We start from the raw sequence: 20,280 nt of genomic DNA, 5'->3' as shown, positions 1-20,280 counted from the left end.
TCTAGGTTTGTGATCAATTCTGTGGAATGAAGATTTATGTCTTTTATTATTTGGATGACATAACAATATGATCACAGAAGCAAACTTGAACAAGATGGAACTAGCAAACTAAGTCATGTGTGGTGGGTATTGTGGAGGTTTGTTTAGATTAATCACCTATGTTACCTTTTATGGTAACTGCTGACTTCCCAGGAGCAATTCAGTTATGCTCCTCTATTTATTCTTTAACTTAAGTCTTCAAGGTACATCTTTGCAAGACAGTGCATGTACATTTGTGTGGCCACACATGCATGCATGCATATTTACATGAGTACATATATGTGCCCAGTTGCTTGAGCTCATGTTCCACCTTGAAAGTGAGAGTGATTAAAATCGATATTTTTCATGCAGCAAATGCATTTTCAACATTTCTTACCTCTAAATGGCACCTCCCACTTTGCTTGGTGTCACTGCTGGAATAATAAAGAAAGCATAACCAAAGTCCTTGTTTTATATCAGTATACTAGACGTTTACAGTGCCAACATTTGAAAAGCTTGATATAACTAAACTGTGTGCAACCATCCTTCTCCCCATTCCTGGGAAGCAAAAGCAAAAATAAATGAGAGTAGCAATCAGCCCTGAGGGAAGGAAGTAGTCTTAGTGAAGAAAATCACTTATGGAGTATGATTTAAAGACTTCGTTTTCCAAAACTTCCATCCATTTCTACCCAGCTTTCGTTTTCCCATACTTTCCTGGAATTCCATTATTGGAGAGCCACAACTTAGATTAAAATTTTTCCCCAATTAAAATGCAACTATCCAGAGAATACGTCTTCTATGTACTCTCCAAATAATTATTTACAGATTTTTATCTCTGTGGGCAGCACATGATAGAAATGGAATAATTATGGAGCATGGGAGAAGGACCAGAAAAGGTAAAACAAAGAATCTAGAAGATTTGATCTATATTATGATTTTTCCTAGAGCTGGTCGTACTGAAAGGAAGTAACCCAATGACTATGTTTTTCTTTTAGTATGTTCTCCATGCTCTTTTCAGTTGCTCTACGGTGGCTTTCTTCTTTAATATTAATGCCTCTGAGATTGGTGATCTGTAACCGAGACATCACGGTATTTAGCTTGGCCACATGCGGATAGTTTTAAGAGAAACTCCATTAAAGATCATTTTCTCCGGGAGTGCATTCTGTGCTCTCTGGTGTTGTTTATCACCCAGCATTTAGTTTTGATCCCAGTAATGTATGCAAAACCAAAGACACCGCTTCATCACTGATTCTGCTGGGAGTTAGTTTATGCTGTAAAACAGGGAAAACGGGAGAGGAGGGAGCCAGTAGGGAGCAGGCTTAAAGTTGTATAGTAATCTATCGAGATAAATAATGCCATAGGACCAGGCCACTAGGGAGGAGGTATGGAGAAAGAGAGATTCTCTCCCTTTGAGCCCCTATCTGTTTACTGCAAATTCTGGCTGACAAAAACCATCTGCCAAAGGCCTGAGTGTGGCTGAGTGCATTGCTCTTATCCCATGAATTGATTTTGCAACAAGCCACTGTTCCCTCTCATCCCCAAATCTCCAGACCTAAGATGACTATTTGAGAGTTTTGAACACATGGTACTGGTCCTGGGTAAACACACACAGTGAGAAAACTTGTAAGTTCCTCTGGGAACTCCTTTCAGGTTAAATACTACATGGTACAGTATTATACACACTGAGTTGCCTCAAGCAATAAATGTTTGTGAGATCCTTTAGTTTAGAGAGAAGCTTGTTTGAAAGATACAGGGGTATTGGATCCATTATTCATTTGTGATGGTTGAAATAATGAGACCACTTTTGCTGCAAATAGAGAAAACTTTGGATGATCTTGAATTCAGGTTTTGGATAAAGCAAGTAAGGTCTCCCACCTTTCTTGTTTCTGGTTTATTTGAGGTTTGTATTCTTGAGGGAGATTGGTAGGTAGGGAGGGCAGGGAAATGGGTGCTATGTTGGAGGAATGTGATGGAATGAGATCATAGAAGAGATCTGTTTATTTAGCATTTACCTCTGGAATGATTAGCTTTTATTCTTCTCTTATATTTCTCTAAACCAAATGATCAAGCTCCATAACCCCTATTTCTAGGTTAATTCCTACTTCAGGTTTTAGAACAATCCTCTGTAGGATTAGGAAATCTGAGGAGTCCCAGGCTAATCTATTAGCTACACACACCCACCCTGCCAGCCCTGAGTAGAATTTATACCCAGTTATCTGTCCCTGTCTTACCACATTTTACCACTTTCCTGTAGCCAGCCTCAGTTACAGGTAAAGTACCTATCAACTAATAAACAAATAATTAAACCGCTAAATGTATCTATTTTATTAGGCTATCATTTTCTCACTCTACAGGCTTCTTGCCAGGGACTGCTTAATGGGCCCTATCAATGGGATCTGAGAGGGTGCATTTCACTCTTTTCTTATTCCATGGTGCTTCCATCCTGCCTCTCCAGATTCGGTGGCTAAGTACCTGGCATCCTTTTGCCAACATTATCTTCTCATAAGAAAAAGGGACAATGGGTTGCAAAATACATTTTCTGCTGCCAGGACTAATAACTCTCATAAACGTTTTTCAATTTCAGTCTTTCTCTCTATGAACTGCTTAGGAAGTGTGCTTCTTTGTATTTCTTGCATTTAGCAAAGCCAAAAGGGAACAAAATAAAAGCTTTAAAATGCTGCCCACCATAGTTTAGACTGGTATAAGTGAAATCTGGGTCTAAAATAAGATGCGGTCTGGCCGCCCCATCTGCAGTTAGAATTACAGACTAGATTGGTATAGTAAAGTCGTGCCCCGGGTTTTATTGAAGTTGCAGTAGTTCATAAAGCAGATGATGTGTTCTGGTGATACTGCCTTACTGCTAAGTGATAGGGGCAGCAGATGTGTGGATGAGAATGTCAACAAGTGCATTCAGCCTGTGATTTGTGTAAAAATAAATGTGAGTTTTTAAGTGATGAGCCTAGGTTTAAAGCAATGCTTATAGGAAAAGAGAAAAGGGTCATAGAGCTCCAGAGTCCTGGGGAGGAGATGGGACTATACAGAGCCCAGAACGGGTGACACCAAGTCCTCCCCATGTAAATTTGTCACAACCCCAACAACATTTTTATATGAGCAAGAATAGGCTAAAAAATGAACAGCTCAGGGAAGGAAAGGCATAGATGGTCCATCTGCAGTGGCAAAGGGAGGCTTTTTTCCATGCATTTCCTCTAGGGCATCGTGAAGGGGATTTGCTTTTTAACATCCAGTGTACACAGATGCAACAATGGATGAGTGGACTTGAGCAGTTATTGCTGCATGCCAGATACATTGTCCAGAGCCAAGGAGGAAGAGCTGACACATTCTTAGTTCTTATGTGTGCTAGAGCCTAAGAGAAAATGACTGTCTGGTCTTTTTTAGCACCTCGAGATCAAGAATACTTCCTGACCTATCTCTAATTCATTGTATTCCAAAGACAGCTCTAATTAGCTCACATTTTTGTCTTGTCTTGAACGTAAGACAGCTTGATACTCTTGATTGGATGGACAGTTGTGGCACAGCTGATGGGTTGAGCCTTTGGTTTAAAGGTAATACGGATAGTGATGACAAGATGAAAATCCATGGTCAAATATGTGTGCATAATTAGTGTCTGTAAGTCTGTTTAGCCCACTCTGGTGGTGCAAGTGTTAGTGGTAAAGATGTGTGATAGAGTGAGAATGTGTATGTGTGTGTGTGCAGGAAAGGGAGAGAGAGAGTGTATTTCAAAAATGGGGGAAAGAATTTGATCATTACTGTTCTAAAATACAATGCCCTCCATTCCATCACACATACTGTCTGCTTTGGAAAATGATTAAAAGAACTGCTGGTGGTTTATTTTGATGTGTCCTACTTAACCTTAGAAAATATAGGTAAGAGGTGGTTAGGAAAAAAGATGTGGTAAAGCATCTTCTATTGATTTTTATTTTGTAACAAAAACTTTACTTATAAACTGAAAAGAACATTCTACAAGAAAGTTGGTTATGACCACCAGCCAAAAGTTGACCATTTTGGTATTAAATTGGTTATAGTTTTATCTTGGATCCAGGAGACAGTTGCTCGCTCTCTTCAAAGAGACTGACATTCTAGATACGTTGCCTCTGACATCTATGCTCTCCAATTATTGACCGCAATTGAAAGTCAGATGTATTTAAAGGGCAGAGTAGCCTCATCTGTACTCAAGAACTATGAAGTTATTTTGTAGATTGACCTATAAGGTTGTCGCTACCAACCTGAAGCCCACAGACAAGCATTGTTTTCATTATTTCTCTACAAATCCTGGTATAAAATGTACTGTATTCTCATACCAGAAATGCTGTTTGCTGCATGTTGCTTGCAAGTCTGCCTTGCACTTTCTTGGGTGCAGTTGCCTTGGTCAATGATTAGATCTCAAAAGTGTCCAGCAGTGCCATAAGATAGCAGGTGGAGAGCAGGTACTTGACTGTAAAAATCTGGTCCCTTAATTTGAGTTAATGAGTGCAACCATTGCTTCAGTTGCCTAAGAGAGGAATGTTTGAATTGTGCCTATATCCTCATGTGCCTACACACCTCATGTCCCTCATTTTCAATCATAGTGACTTTTCAGTTCTATTTATTTTATACCATGTCTTCTCCATCTTTACAGTACTGCCCTATTCTAGGGTCTCAGCATTTTTCTTCCTCCTTGGAGTGATGGCTTCCTTTCTGGTTTTTCTACTACCCACTGTCACCTATCGCCTTCCACATCGCTGCTAGAATGAATTTTCTTAACCAAAAATTCTTTGGTAAGTCCTTTGGTTAAAATTCTGTAATGAATGGCTCAGGCTATATGGAAAACAGTTGGATGATTCCACAAAAAATGTGAACATCGAATTACCAATTGACCCAGCAATTCCACTTTTAGGTATATACACCCAGAAATTGAAAACAGGGACTCAAAAAGATAATTACACACATCATTTTTGAATGATGTTCCTAGCAGCATCATTCAAAAAGTCAAAAGGTTGAGCAACGCAAGTTTCCATCAGCTGATAAATGGATAAACAAAACATGGTGTTTACATACCATGGAATATTATTCAGCCATAAAAAGGACTGAAGTTTGGATACATGCAATAACATAGATAAATCTTGAAGACATTATACTCATTGAAATAAGCCACACACAAAAGGAGTAGTATTACCTGATTCTGCTTATAAGAAATATATAGAATAAGCATATTCATTGAGGCAGTAAATAGATTAGAGTTTGCCAGGGATCTGGGGAAGAGAAGGGAGAGTTATTGTATACTGAATAACGAGTTTCTATTTGGAGTGATGGAAAAGTCTGATAGTAGATGGTACTGATGGTCACAGAACATTTAAATGTCATTAATGCTGCTAACTGGCATACTTAAAAAATGATTAAAGTGACAAATTAAAAAAAAAAGTATTCCATGGCTCCTCAGTAGTTTCATGGTTAAATTCAGATTCTTTGAGTGGCCTGTAGAAGCTATTACAAGTGGCTACTGTTGTTCTAGTCTCCAAATTTTCTTCAAATCTTGACTTTGCACCTGGAGTGAAGCCACAGAAGACCATGTGTTCCTGGAATTTGCTATGATATTGCATTATTTTATCACTTTATACTTTTAGAAAAATCCTTTCATCCATACTTATGTTTTAAAACTCCCATGGCCTTCTAAGGTAGAGGAGAGAAGATGCCATTTTCCTCATTTTATAGATGAAATGTAGGAGACTCACTCCAGCCTGATTCTATAGGTAAGAACCCACAGCATTACGGCTAGGTAAACTATTTAAATCATCCACCTATGGAGAAAGTACAACATATGTCTTTATGCTCTAGTATAGTACTGGGCTTTTTAATCCTATTTTCAGTTAATTCTTTATGAAATACACACCCATTTAACATATAGATATGTCTATTTGTTTTTCCAAATCAAATAATCAAACATTTAATTCCAAAGTTGGTTATAATTTTTTTTAATAGTTTTGATTGTTGCTTTCCTTTCTTGAGTGGATCATTGGAAATTGACTCTTCAAGTGTCCTGAGGCAGCTCCATTACCACACCCTCTTTCAAACAACAATTTGTGATGGACTGAGAGCTGCATGGTGATTTTATTTAGTTTTCCTGTCAAAGTATGCCTTTGACACAAAAAGTAATATGGAAAAATGAATTAAGGCAATGAATTGATAAATGCTTTATATGCAGGCAGGTGCAAAGTCATATAACAAGGAAGAAAGGGAGGAGAATTGTAGACTAATCTGCACGTTGCATAGGAAACAAGTGTCTCCCCTAGTGATATTAATGGAATATTGTAAGCTCATTTTAGTATCAAATTTTAAATTAAAAAGGAAGGAGGGGGTTGTGGGTTGGAGGCTCTTGAAAAATCTCATTTTCAGCAAGTTGAAAAAAAAAGTCATGAAGGCAATTTGGTTTATTTTTTAAACATTCCCTGTAGTGTTGTGAAGCCCAAACAGCAGCTTTAAGCAAGTTCATAAAAGCCAGAATGCAAAGAGGAGGAGGATAAACTGGATAGAAACAAATAGGAAAACGTCCAATTTAATTGACCAGGCTGATTAAAATGAGAACCGTAAACACCCTCCCCAAATGAGAAAATGGTGGCTAGGCAAAGTCACTTCCTTTTCATCCTCTTAGAATGTCTGCAACCCATTCTATGTGTTATTTAGAAAAATAACACATAGAATGTGTTACATAGAAAACAGAAATGAAAAACTCGATTTTGTAAATGAAATTGTATGGTCAACTGAAGTAAGTGTGATGTGTAAAAGCAATGTTATTTAATTCAAATTTCCCTCCATGGATTTACAGCCTTTAATTTTGACACAGTGACTCCTTATCCATGAACTCCACTGTGGACTAATATATAAAAACCCAAGGGTGTCTAAAATAGCCAAGTAAGGGCAGCTGTGAAGATCCAGCACAATGTGGGACAGTCACGTAGCTTGCTGGCCATTTAGAAATGGATTGCTAATGTATTCGTTTATGAAAAGAAGGATATGCAATTTAAAATAATTTGTTTACTTAGAGACCATAAGCTAGAAAGTTATTTTTTTTTTAATTTGGGAACACAATTGTTTATTTAATGAAAAGAGCTTCTTTCACTTCAGATTATAAGCATAAACGATAGAAGGTAGGATAGAGTAAATTATGATAAAGTAACAAACAACTAGCAATTTCATCAGCTTTGACCAAATAGATGTATTTCTCTCTATAGCTGTTCCATTTCAGCTGGGTGCTCTGTTGCACCCTTACTTAAGGGTCAGGGCTAATGTTATAACTATTCTATGGAACATTGTGAACTGTTACAGTAGAAAGAGAAAGAGAATTATGGTAGTTCTCAACTTAAGAAGTCAAATACTATGTCCTGGAACTAACATGTCACTTCTGCTAACAACTCACTGGCCAGAATAGCTCACATGAATCCTCCAAAGTACAATGTTTTACATACCTGCAAAGTGAGATCCAGAAATATTTGGTGAACAGCTCATGCAGAAAATGATGGCAATATAGAATCCTATAAAGAAGAAAATGTCAATTATCCAAAATCCCTCCACCTAAGTAACACGAGGCAAACTGCCTGTCAGATATATATGTGTACATGTCTGAATGTAGGCATAATAAAATACAATTTTATGATTTTTTTATATTCACTAATGTCTCATGGAGATCTTTCTCATTCTATTAAAATAGTTATGCATCATTCTCTTTTGATGATTTCATAATATTTCATAAAATAATGTTGCCATGATTGATTTAATCTATGGCTAAGAATTTAGGTTATTTCTAATTCCTTCCATATTATAAACATGTGCTAATATTTTACACATAGCTCTGCACTTTTACTGATTATTATTCCATGGGAAACTGTGGAATTTTACATTAAATTACATAAACATTTTCGATTCTAATAAAAATTGCAAAATTGTCCTACACAGAGAATACACTAATTTAGACTAACACAAAAGTGAGTGCAAATATCTATTTCTTTACACCTCTGTCAGTGTTAGGTAGCATACATACTGTCAATATTTGCCATGGTGATAGATTAAAAGTAATAGCCCATTTTCATTTTCATTTGTGTGGTTGAACCACTTGACATATGTTAGTTCTGTTTCTATCATTTTTCCTCTAAATCATCTATTCAGGTACCTGGCCTACTTTTCTGTTTGAACATTTGTTTCCTAATGACTTTAGAAATTCAGGCAGTACACACTGCTACAGTCTACAGCTGGGCATCCAAATTTATTGGATAGGCTTGTGCTCTGTCTGCTAGTTCTCATGTTATACAATTTTAAAATAGATTTACTATCTCTCCTGATTTCAGTATAATAGCACTTCGTCATATGTTGCATACATCTTTGACTTTTAAAATATTTAACCTTGTTTATGGCATCTTTTAGCTGCATTGAACTTTTAAATTTTAATGGTCAATTTTAAAGACACGTGGCTTTCAAACTATGCAGGAAATCCCTCCCCAGTCAAGATTATAAAAATATTCATACAGGCTATTTCTTCTGGTACTTTCGTGGTTTCACTTATTATATTTCAATATTTCATATGTCTGGGATGTGTTTTGGCATCAGTAGGAAGATAGAATTAAACACTCTGTTTTTCAGATGGCCAGGGGACTTTGGGGAAGTTTTTGCAAATATTGAGAAAAGAGAACAGAAGGGGAAGTGGGGTTAATGATAATGATGATGATTTGCATTAAAAACAACAAAGGCAAGAGTGGAATAATTTAAACTAATTTTAATTAACTTACTGTAGAAGGAGTTTCCTGTTGAAATAGAGCTTGGGACGTTCCCTATACTCATGATTTTTTCAGTTCTTAAAATGCTTTTTGTCTTGGTTTTGATGATATACACATTTCTGGTTTCTCTCTTACCTTGTGATCAGCAGCTTTTTCTGCAGCTTCCTCTCCCCTTTCCAGACCTTAAAATACTGCTTTTCTTCAGAATTGTGTCCTAAATGCTTTTAGTCATCTCACTCTTTCTGCCTGATTTCATATATTTCTATGGTCATGGTTAAAATTCATGCTAAAGATTCCAGAATAAATATTCCCCAAAAGTAGTTGCCTATGTAGGTCACGAGAGAAATATTTATTTCAATGTCTCATGTTGCATCTTAAGCTAAACTATATATCTTTTTTAATTAACTATGCAAGTACAAAGCCACTTGTCTGTTTGGAATTTTTTTTTTGTTGGTTTTCCTATTGATTTCAGTGTACTTTTTGTATATCAGGGACCGAGCTGATATTCGGTCAATACTTAACATTACATAATCCAAAAATAACCTTTTTCCCTAATATTTCCTGTGTCACTTGTCAAAGTCAGAAATATGAATACCAAATTTTTTGTCCCCTTCTCCTTTATTCCCACATCGTCAGCCACACATTTCTGTTCATTCTAGTCTCTTCCTTAGGTTTTCCTCAAGTTAGTTTACTATACTCGCCATAGCACTTCCAGTTCAAGCCATCACAGTCCCTCCCCTAAATTATTGTCACAGCCTTCTAAGGGTCTACCTGCTGCTAGCTTTGCCTGGCCTTCCCCATCCCATATATTCTCTAGTACGTAATAAGAGTGATCATTCTTATGTGAATTCTCATTTTTGCACTCCCAAATTCTGTCAATGAGTTGCCCATTCCTCAGATGATAAAGCTCAAATATTACAATATCCACCAGATAAAGCGGTTGTCTCTCCATTTCTAATTTCTGCAAGGAAAAGAAAAAAAGAATTCAATTCAACATGTTAGTCTTGATCTTTTTGAAGCATACAAAAGGTGATGCTAAGCAACTGAATATAAGAAGCTATAGCTCAGGAGGGTCAATGAGCTGAGAAAACACACTTTAAGAATGTTCAATGTGTGATCGTAATTGACACATAATTCTTATAGAGATCCTGTGGGAAAACTGTATGTGATGAGGAGTGCCAAAGAGCCTACCCCTGAGCTCTTGGGAAACACAACACTTACTGCTTGGATAGAAAAGGAGAAACTCACAAAAGAGAGGATGAGTGGCCAAAGAGCTGGAGGAGAGAACAAGTGGCATTTAAAAATCCACTGGAAGTGTGCCCGCTTCGGCAGCACATATACTAAAATTGGAACGATACAGAGAAGATTAACATGGCCCCTGCACAAGGATGACACGCAAATTCATGAAGTGGTCCATATTTAAAAAAAAAAAATCTACTGGAAGAAAAATAACTTCAGCCATGGTCACATTATGGTCAAAAGCCATTAAATAAGAATGCAGAATTCACACTGACCAGGACAACTTGGTGATCATCTCAGACCTTAGCAAGAGCAGTTTTGGTGAATTGATGGGCTAGAAGCCAGATTGAAATATGATGATGATGTGGGAATATTTGGTAAAGAAGTTAAGAGAAATGGCTATGAAGGGAGGGAGAGATTTTGTCTCTTCAGTTCATTTTAAGGTGACAGAATTTGGGGCACATTTGAATATTTAAATTTTCTGATATTGATTTTGTTTTGTTTTTATGTTGCTTTTGAACTGTAAAAATATTGTTAGGAGGTCCACCTCACCAAAGAGGCTAATATGTAAAGGAGTCTAAAATACTATCTGAATGTAGCAAACCCTCAGTGTAGGTTAAATGTTAGTTTCACTCCTCTCTTCTCTCCTCTTCCCTCTTTCCCTCCCATTTTCCTGTCCCAGCTCCACTGGGTCTACCATCCTTTGTAATAGCAATGCATATCAAACTTAGTTACAATAGAAATACACTTTTGTCTTTCATATTAATTTGTGATACGATTAATATCTTGAGTGATTCTCTAATGTTTGTTTCCTTAAGTACTGGGTACACTCTAATATAAATGCATAATCTTCACTGTATAAACTGAATTGCCATTTTTGGCTCTAAAATTTGGAGAACAAATCTCTTGTTGCCTTTAGAATATCTGTTCCCAAAACTAAACCTCTACAAAACAGCTTTATATTTTTGCACAAAGAACTTTTGTTTGCAGCAGGTAATGACAGGCTTGATCACAGTTTTATTTACTCCTAATCAATATTTTCAAAACAAAATAAGAGGTGAGGTGAATTCCTATCTAACATTCAAAAATGCCTTCTATACTACTAATCTAGATAAATTATCCATACAAGACTGCAGTTTGAGTTTGATTATTTTGCACTTGCGTTATTAAGCTTGATTTTTTTTTTCTTATGGTGTGTATTTTTTCTTCTTTCATGGTAGATTTGTATCTGCCAGCTGAAAGGAAACTTGTGAATTATACAGTAATCAAAAGGATGAAAGAAGGAAAAGTGCAGAGTTTTTTTTTTTTTTTTTTTTTTAAGTACCATTAACCTAATGGTGTCTTCCTGGGATGTAGATGTATTTTGCTGATTTCATTTTGATAATGCTAGAAGCTGGTCTCTGATAATTGCCTTCTGTAATTGGAACAAATCTATGATTATTCAAATTCATTCTTAGCCACCCAATCTCTGGAAGCTGAACTAATCCATATCTGTCCCTGCATTTCCTTTGAAGATCATTACATGATTGGCCTTTCACTGTGGCTAATGGAAACATTTTTATTCTGAACAGACTTGATTTCTCAAATGGGGTATGTGTGTGCATCTTTATCTAATTGTATGTAACCCAGATATTAGATTTTTAAATCAGTTTAAGGTATGAACATTTAGAATCTTTAATGTTTTAATCCTTAATAAAATGGCTATTTTCTCAGCACTTGAGTACATGTTACATTGTAGCAAAGAACAGAAAAAGGAAAATATTAATTAATATCCCTCACCTTAAAACGTTATTTATGTACCAGAGTTTGTGGGTGGGGGAGGTGTGGAATAGGAAGAGTTTAAGTCTCTCTGACAGCTAACTCTGTAATCTTTTTTCAAAAACTCTCCCCACCCTAAAATAATCCCTTAAAAAGAAATAGCACATCCTGCTATGTTTTAGTGCATTCCCCAGGATATCAAGCATTGGAAACATTTCCTAGTTGGTGCATCATCAGAGATTCAAAAGCAGAGTTCTTTTCCCACTAGCAGATGGGAAAAGCGAAGGTAGAATTAGAAAAGAGTTCCTATATTACATGAAAACACAGCTGAAGAGCAAATGGCACCATGTGCCACCCCTTACAAATCATCTTTTGATTGCATTTCTCTTCTCATTCTTCTATTTATGTTTCATCTGTTTAATGGCCTCCCTTTCCACTGATCGTCATTTCACTAAATGCTTTACATGAACATAAACATGCTTCACTCTTCCATCATGACAAAGTTACAGTTTCAGTAAATAGTGGATCCGGGTATTCACTTTCCCAGAGATCATTCACCTGTCAAAGTGAATTTAGAAAAATTTCATGAGGCTGCACCTGGATTTCATAACTGAACTGGGAAGTTAAAAGCCAACACTCACCCTACAAGAGACAGGCAATGTCAGAACATGAAGTTCCACGATCAGAATTAAGGCTTCAATAGAGCTACTCATGTCTCTCATTTCATTCAACGTCAGTGAGGGTGATTCTGCCTGTGATCATTAGGTTTCAGTCATTTGCCAGGTTCTGCTGCTGCAGGTTTACAATTAAGCTGGATTTCCGCTTTCTTTTGTGATGCATAATCAGATAAGTGGAGCTAAATTGAAGAAACTGCAGTGTAGGTGGTTTTAAAATCGATCTATACACTCTGGAAAGAAAAGTGAGGCAAAGGGGAAACATGATATTACAGTTATAAATAGCTTGAAGGAAATATTATCAATGAAAGAGGAGAGGACGGGTGACATGTAGCAGGTAAAGAAGGCCTTAGCTTGCATTAGATAAAACATCATTCCATTATGAGTAGAAGGGCATCACTCTATGCTATGGTTAAGTCCCCATTAAGACTTATTCTGGAATGCCTAGTCACAATTTGAGGAAATGCCAAGTAGCTGCACTTCATGGAAATATGAAAATGATGAATGTCTTTTTTTGTTTGTTTGTTTGTTTTGTGTTTTTTTTTTTTTTTTGCATGGGCAGGCGCCGGGAATCGAACCCGGGTCTCCAGCATGGCAGGTGAGCCACTGTGGCCCACCCACTAATGTCTTTTGGTTGAAAAATATTTGGAGGGCTCTAGTTCTAGTTCTACCATTTCACAAGCGTAGGACCTTAGAAAAGTCATATTATGTGTCAAATGGGAAGAATAAGATGATCTGTGCCTTCTCGGGGCTGTTGGGAGGATCACATGAGCTAATTATTGGATCAGAATGTGTTCCCTTTGCTGTTGGCACCCCACTGTACCAGCCACACAACTTACCCCCAAAGAAGAAATAGTGCAAGACCCAGCCAGGACTATCCCAAACCACTCTCCAGTGGGGCCAATTGCAATTCTGAAGGAAAAAAGGCACTAAACACCAAGGTGATCAGTCCAAAAGCAGTTAGTAGGGTAACTTGGTTACAGAGACCTGCACATAGCTCATCATGAACATCAAGATGGCAAGAAGATCATCTGATATTCCATGCCTATGGCAACCACTCCAGAGCATTTATGGTTGAGGAACAAGGGACTAAGCGCCAAGGGACATGCGTGCAAGTCTTGTTATGTGCTCTTTCCTTAAAACAAGATGTGTCCAGGTGGGCTGTGCTCAAGGTTACAGTAGCTAATACTCAGCGTGCTCCCAAGGTGTTCGGGAAATGGGCATCTGAGCAAGAGGGCAGTGGTGAGGTCGATCCTCAATCAGGCAGGAGGTGCTATCTTCGTTGCATGCTTGTGAGAATATAGGCAGTGAACAGTATTTCTGCCATCCGCTTTGCCTTTTCCACCTGGTCATAAGATGACTACTATGTCTTTGCAATCACAATCATGTCCAAGACAGGTAAAAAGCCAAAAAATAGCTGTCCCTTTTCTCTGCAAAGCAAAAAGTTTCCCATAAATCACCCAGCAGATTGATGACCCAAACGGAGTTGGTGTTATTGAATAGTCTGAGACTGCATGGACTACTTGCTCTACTCATTTCTACTCACTGGCAATAATCAAAATAAAACATCAGATAACATTGAGAGGGCTGCATAACTTCTCATGAGCTGTACATGAACAAATACTAGGTTTGAGCAATTTTTTGATGCCAGAAATCAATCTGGTCACTTTCTGAACATGGTAACATGTTAGTATAAGTAAAATGTGTACATTCAAAGGAAAGCTACCCTTCAATCATCCACTTAGGTGACAATACATTTATTGTAACAACACTGCCTTTGTCAAGAAATGTTTGCAACTCTTCCTCAGGAATGGGTTTAAAACCCTGTAGTGCATTTTCAAAATTATCTTCAATGATGACAGGACTCTGTACTTTGAAATAATTTTGGAAATAGCCTTTCGTTATTCTAGACAAATCTGGTGAATGATTTGGATGGCTGAACAGGGCAGCAAAGAACACAATTTGGACTCAGCTTTGATTCCAAGTCTGGCTTTACTATTAACTATATATATCACTGAACTATGACTTCAGGCATGTTAATTAACATCTTTGTCTTTATCTGTAAAGTGGGGCTGATAAAAATGGTATCTACCTCATAGACACATTGCAAGGATAAGAATAATTAACACATGTACAGAGCTGATAAGAATACTTAGCAAAGAGTAAGCACTCAAGAAATATTTGATCATCTTGTTATTAGGCTGGGAAATATCTATTTGATCAAAATGTATGATGGAACTGAAACTGAATGAGAAATGCATTGGTTACACCAATAACCTAGATGGTGAAAGCCCGGCACTATCTGCAGGGGTCCTATGCAATCCCACGTTTACCGTTTCCTGGTTGGTCCATTCTGTCCCCACCCTGTGTCCTTGGGTGCCACCTCACCAGCCAGAATGAAAACCTCAGCTTTTTCTCTGTCTTCTTATAGATATCCAATCATATTTGTGATTCTATAGGAGTAACTTTACCAAAGGCCAGAGAGCTTACATAACGAGTAGCTACATTTTGAACTGTGATAGTTGTAGTAGGACATGAGCCGATGGCATGTGAACCTCATCTGTTCCTGATTACATCTGCAGTCAGCTAAGAGGTGTGCCTGCTGCAATGAATGATGTTTGATTTAATTGGCTGATGCTTAAATGAGAGAGCGCAATGTAGCACAGCCCAAGCAGCTCAGCATACCTCATCTTAGCACTCGCAGCTGAGCCCAGGCCTTTGGAGATGCAGAAAGATCACCCTGGGGAAAGTTGTTGGAATCCAGAGGCCTGGAGAGAAGGCCAGCAGAGACCATCCTGTGCCTTCCCACGTAAGAAAGAACCTCAGTTGAAAGTTAGGTGCCTTTCCTCCGAAGCACTAACAAAATAAATCCCCCTTTATTAAAAGCCAATCCATCTCTGGTGTGTTGCATTCTGGCAGCTAGCAAACTAGAACAACAGTCTTCCAAGATTTCCATGACTTATACACCCTACTGTCATTCTGCCTCTCATCTCTAAAACCACTCTTGAAGGGAACTTTCCCAACAGGCAAAGATGTGCTTTCAGCCATCCTTGATGCTAGTGAAGAAGAAAACATTCGTTACTGTTATATAGCTTTGAGGGAATACATGAAATTCAACATGAGACCACATGTTAGCATTATAAGCCATTTGTGGCTCCATAACTACATAAGAAATGTCTCTCTCCTAGATCTATGCTCAGCCCTGGGATCTAAAACAAACTTATCCACCTTCTTCAACCCTACCCTTAAAATAGTTTGACATCTTATTTTTATTGTTTATGTGTAGGTATATCAATCGAATAAGTCTCTAGATTTGCATGGATGCCAATTTCAGCAGGTGCGACTGAATACCCTCTGAAATAGATTCTACGCAAGATATAAGAATATTTAAAATATTTTGCATGTTCTTAAGGAACTTCCAAACTAGTAGGGAAGAAAGAATATGATAGACAATGACTAGATAAATAAAGAAGCTTCAAAAGTCATAAAACTGATATTTCATCTTTAATACATATAAGCAACTCTATTTTCTATTGATTGTAGCAAATCCCAAGAGCTGGCACTGGAATTAGAATATAGGAGCAACCGGTAGATAACAATGAAGGGGTCCTCACTGGCATATTTGGTGTTACACAAAGGGGGTTTTTCCAAGTTTTCATACTGTCTAGAATTCAAAAGACAGGAGGCTTGTGTTTCTGCATGGGAGAAGAGTTGATAAATTTAAGTGACATTTTTTCCTCTTTGTTACCAGTTTCTCCATTTAGGAAGGGTTAGGGACATTACTTGCTTCCTTATTCTATTACTGAATGTTAAGAACAAGAATAGGAGCATAAAAATTCTGGCAAATTCTGATGAAAATGAATATTTCAATGTAATATGCCTTTATATACATATATAGATATCTTTGATGAAAGGCCAGAGTAAGTGAAATGCTATGACTCATGAAAGCCTAACAAATGTAATCTAGGTCTCACGTAAGATATTTTCCCATGAAACACCTATCCATCACTGCTTGAAAGGAAGCTCCCCATCTGATTATTCCATGCTGCCTACTGGTGGCTTCTCAATTGTATGCCTTCTGTCCTCAGCTAACCAGAGTACCTGATTAGGAACCTACTATTTGGCATGAAATATAGTTGCCTTCGACGGTCTGATTTTCCAGATTTGTTTAAACACTGGAAAAATCTACAAATTGCAGGCCATCTGCACACAACACTATGCTAATGAATGCTGATATTGGGAAGATTTATAAACTTAATAACTCTAAGTAACTAATCTCTTCACAAGCTCCTAAGTAGGATCATCCATCTGAACCAAATAAGGAGGAACAGGGTCAAGAATTATTTGTGGGGTGAATGCCTCCAAAGACCTTCAGGAATGTTCAGTCTTTTGGTCAAAGAGATGAGCTGTTAGTGATCAGTGATACAAATTTCTGGTAGACTCAACACAATCAATGTATTTATCCCATAATGCTAATTTAAAATTTTGCATTGCTTTTGTTTTGCTAAGAACACATTTAGGGCTTTCCAGCTTGGCCATCTCTTGCAAAATAATCTCTGAACTCAGTATACATTCACTTCCTTATGGAATTTGCAGGACATGATATAAAGTTTTCAATGCTTGGGAGTAATTTCCATAAATAAACATTGATAATAGCAATAACACATATGAACTGTAACCACCTGGGATGGTGGAGAAACCAGATTTAATGAAAAAGAATTAACTGGTGAAGGGCATTGAGCTCCACTTTGTGATAATATTCATTAAGGGTCAAAAAAACTGTTGTTCCTAATTTTCTGTGGAGAGGAGGTGGCAGATCTATATATGCTTCATGGATATGTTTTTATTTGAACTTCACAATACATTTTGTAAGATCTGAACCATTGTGTCCAAATCAAGATATATTACACAGAAATGCATATTCCTAGTTTCTCATGAAAAATAGGTCTGACTACACTGGGTTTGTATTCTCACATGGTAAGGATAGTCTGAACTTGACTAGTGGTTGCACATTTGCACAGGTTGTGTAGTCTACTTTTTGCCACAATTACCGTTACTTCCCCAAACTACCTGATTCTCAGGCTACATTGTCCATGGATAAATATAAATTTGAAGCCCGCCATGATAAATTAAAAGCAAAAGATATTTTTAAGCAAAAATGAGTTCATTCTCATTTTTCATTGCGCCATCATTATTTCTCTGTAATAGACAAATATTTTTCTTCACCCATGTCTTTATCTAAAGTAGAAAAAGAAAAGGAGACAGAAAGTGCAACATTTTTTAAGAAAAAATGAGAATGAGCTCATTTCTTTGTGGAAATGAAGACAAGCCCTTGTCTTTAATATGCAAGCAGTGCCCTTCCGTGTCTTGCACCCTGCACCATTTCACTAATTTATGTTACCTCTCTGGCCTCCAGGAACATGTGAGTTTGCAATTGTTGGCATAGAGAATGCTTCTCCTTATCTTATTTATTAAACTTTCCTACATTAGGAGCTCTTAAGCTCATCAAAAATGCTTTAAAATGTCTCTAAGTGACAAATGCATAAATCCAAGGGCAATTTGTCATTTTTATAAGACCAGAAAATACCAAACTGATTTCCTCATTAAGATCCTGTCACCCATTAAATGGATAAACTTTAGGTTACAAATAAAAAAAAGCAAATAGCCCCATAGTTAGGGAGTCTACTAACATGCTGATTGTTTATAACCGTAACTGGATTGATAGACCTCAGTCATGATACCAGAAACACTAAATGTACCAGAATACATACAACACATGCACACACGTGCGTGCATACACATATGCACCTATGACACCTCATTTATCTTATGTCGATGTTTTTCATATTATGATTTGGGAAAACTCAGTAACAGATTATCATAGTGTATGTCTATGAGGCACATATCTATGGGTTGGGCGAAGGTAGATGCTATAGCAGGAGTGCACTGCATGGCAGCGCGGGTTGTGGCATGATTCACATAGATGGCCAAGATGGGCATTGCCTCCTCCCCCTTGAGTTACCCAGCAGTGGCCTGGGGTATGGCTGCGCTGATTCAGTCTTGTGTCCCTCACATCTATAACAGTCATAAACTCTCTCCTTGTTTATCCCTTTTTCATTTTGGCCATGCATATAAGCTTTGAATTGAAGAAGCAATCTATTTTTTAATATATAGTTGAAATCACTGTGCTACATGATAAGAAGAAGAGTTTTTAAGCCAAAGTGATTTTTCCAGATTAATAAAACCTTTCTTGTAATATGCCACAATTAACTACAAGAAAGAAAAGGCTGGTTATCTCTAGTATTCTCTTAAAACACGTATTTTCTTTCAATCATTTTTAAGTGTGTATGTGTTTGTTATTCTTTTTTTTTTGGTTTTACAAATTTATGATAATACTTAATATACAATTTTGCATTTTGACTCTTTCATATTTTAAGAATATTTTCAGCCTCTCCACTAGCTGAAATTATGATTCTTAGTGACTACATAATACAAAGTCATATTGTTGAAACTCTATTTATTTAAACAAAGCTCTATTATTTGGCATGCTTTGTGGGGGGAAGTAGGTGTGGGTATATGCAACCCAAAAATAATTTATTGGAACCCAAATAAAATAATTTATTGCAACCCAAAAATAATCTATTTGTTCCTCTAATCTTTTCTTTTGGTAAATTCCTAGATAAATTACTAAATTCCTTTGTGAATCCATAATTTTTAAAAAATGCAATATTATCTTCAAGACCATCAGATGTATACACATATTATGAAGGAAATTAAAGCAGGGTGGGGGAATGAAGGGGGCGTGCTATTTTCTCTCTGAGAAGGTAGTATTTAAGTTGAGCTCTGAATGCCAAAATGGGATTGAGCCTATGGGAAAAACCTTCCAGACAAATAAGCCAGCATGCATTAAGGCCCTGAAGTTGGAACTTGATTTGGAATTTCTGGAAGTAAGAAGGCGTTCAGTAAGGCTGGAGTGGAGTGAACATTGGGTTAGTTGGAGGATCCAAGGTAGATCGGGGCCAGACTGCAGAAGGACTTGGTTAGCCTTGGTCAAGGTTTTGGGATTTTGATAAATGGAATTCAAGGTCATTGAAGGATTTCAAACTAGAAGGTAACATGATCTGATCCTTTTATGGAGAATCAACATTGATTGGAAGCAGCAGAAAAATTAGTTAAGAATCTATGGCAAAAGCAGCAGAAAAGCAAAATGAAAGAATAGCAATAGGTGAGATGACCCATGCTCTGAACACCCAGGAAAGACAAACAAAAACAATAACCGTGTGTGAGTGTGTGTGTAATTTTAATTTTTGTTGTATGGTAGGGAAAATCTCGTTATACTATTTTCAACTTTTTAATTACTGATGTTGGACATTTATTGAGATGTTTAATGACAAATCGTTTTTTTTTCAATGAATTATAGATGCAGTTTTATACTATATTTACTGGATGGGTTTTTATAATCAACTTATAATAGAGTTTGATTTTTTATATTATTTATATTATTCAGATTGTATCACTCACCTTGTATCACTCAGATTTGTGGCAAATATTTTTCCTAGTTTGTTGGCCATTTTTAAAATAATTTTTTAAAATATGTTTCCAATTTGAAGCTAAAGCTCTAGTTGGTGTATGTGGTTTTAATTTCTCCTTATGCCTCCTCTGATTCCCAGATTGCTGGGACTCCTTTTGGTTTTAGGTTTCCAGTAGTGCTGCCCCCAGATCTCTTTTTTTTTGGCAGTGTACTCACTACAAATAATTTACATATGAACCAGTGCCAGACTTTCCCTACTTCCAGAATAAACTTTTTGGGGAACTTTTGCAAAAAGAGG

General features: G+C 37.0%; 1 protein-coding gene and 1 non-coding gene across 9 annotated transcripts in view; both read left to right on the top strand.

The window, feature by feature from the left end:
* Nucleotides 1-20,280, top strand: part of UNC5D (unc-5 netrin receptor D) — a 523,673-nt gene that overhangs the window by 392,933 nt on the left and 110,460 nt on the right. The gene's annotated exons all lie outside the window — the stretch shown is intronic.
* LOC143670068 (U6 spliceosomal RNA) lies at nt 10,097-10,203 on the top strand. Its single transcript, XR_013169249.1, has one exon. It is a non-coding gene; the product is annotated as a U6 spliceosomal RNA (small nuclear RNA).

This window comes from Tamandua tetradactyla, chromosome 26, assembly GCF_023851605.1.
Source record: "Tamandua tetradactyla isolate mTamTet1 chromosome 26, mTamTet1.pri, whole genome shotgun sequence".
Lineage (NCBI taxonomy): Eukaryota > Metazoa > Chordata > Mammalia > Pilosa > Myrmecophagidae > Tamandua > Tamandua tetradactyla.
Note: the sequence above shows the minus strand (reverse complement) of the source record. Positions and strands in the feature narration are given on the sequence as shown.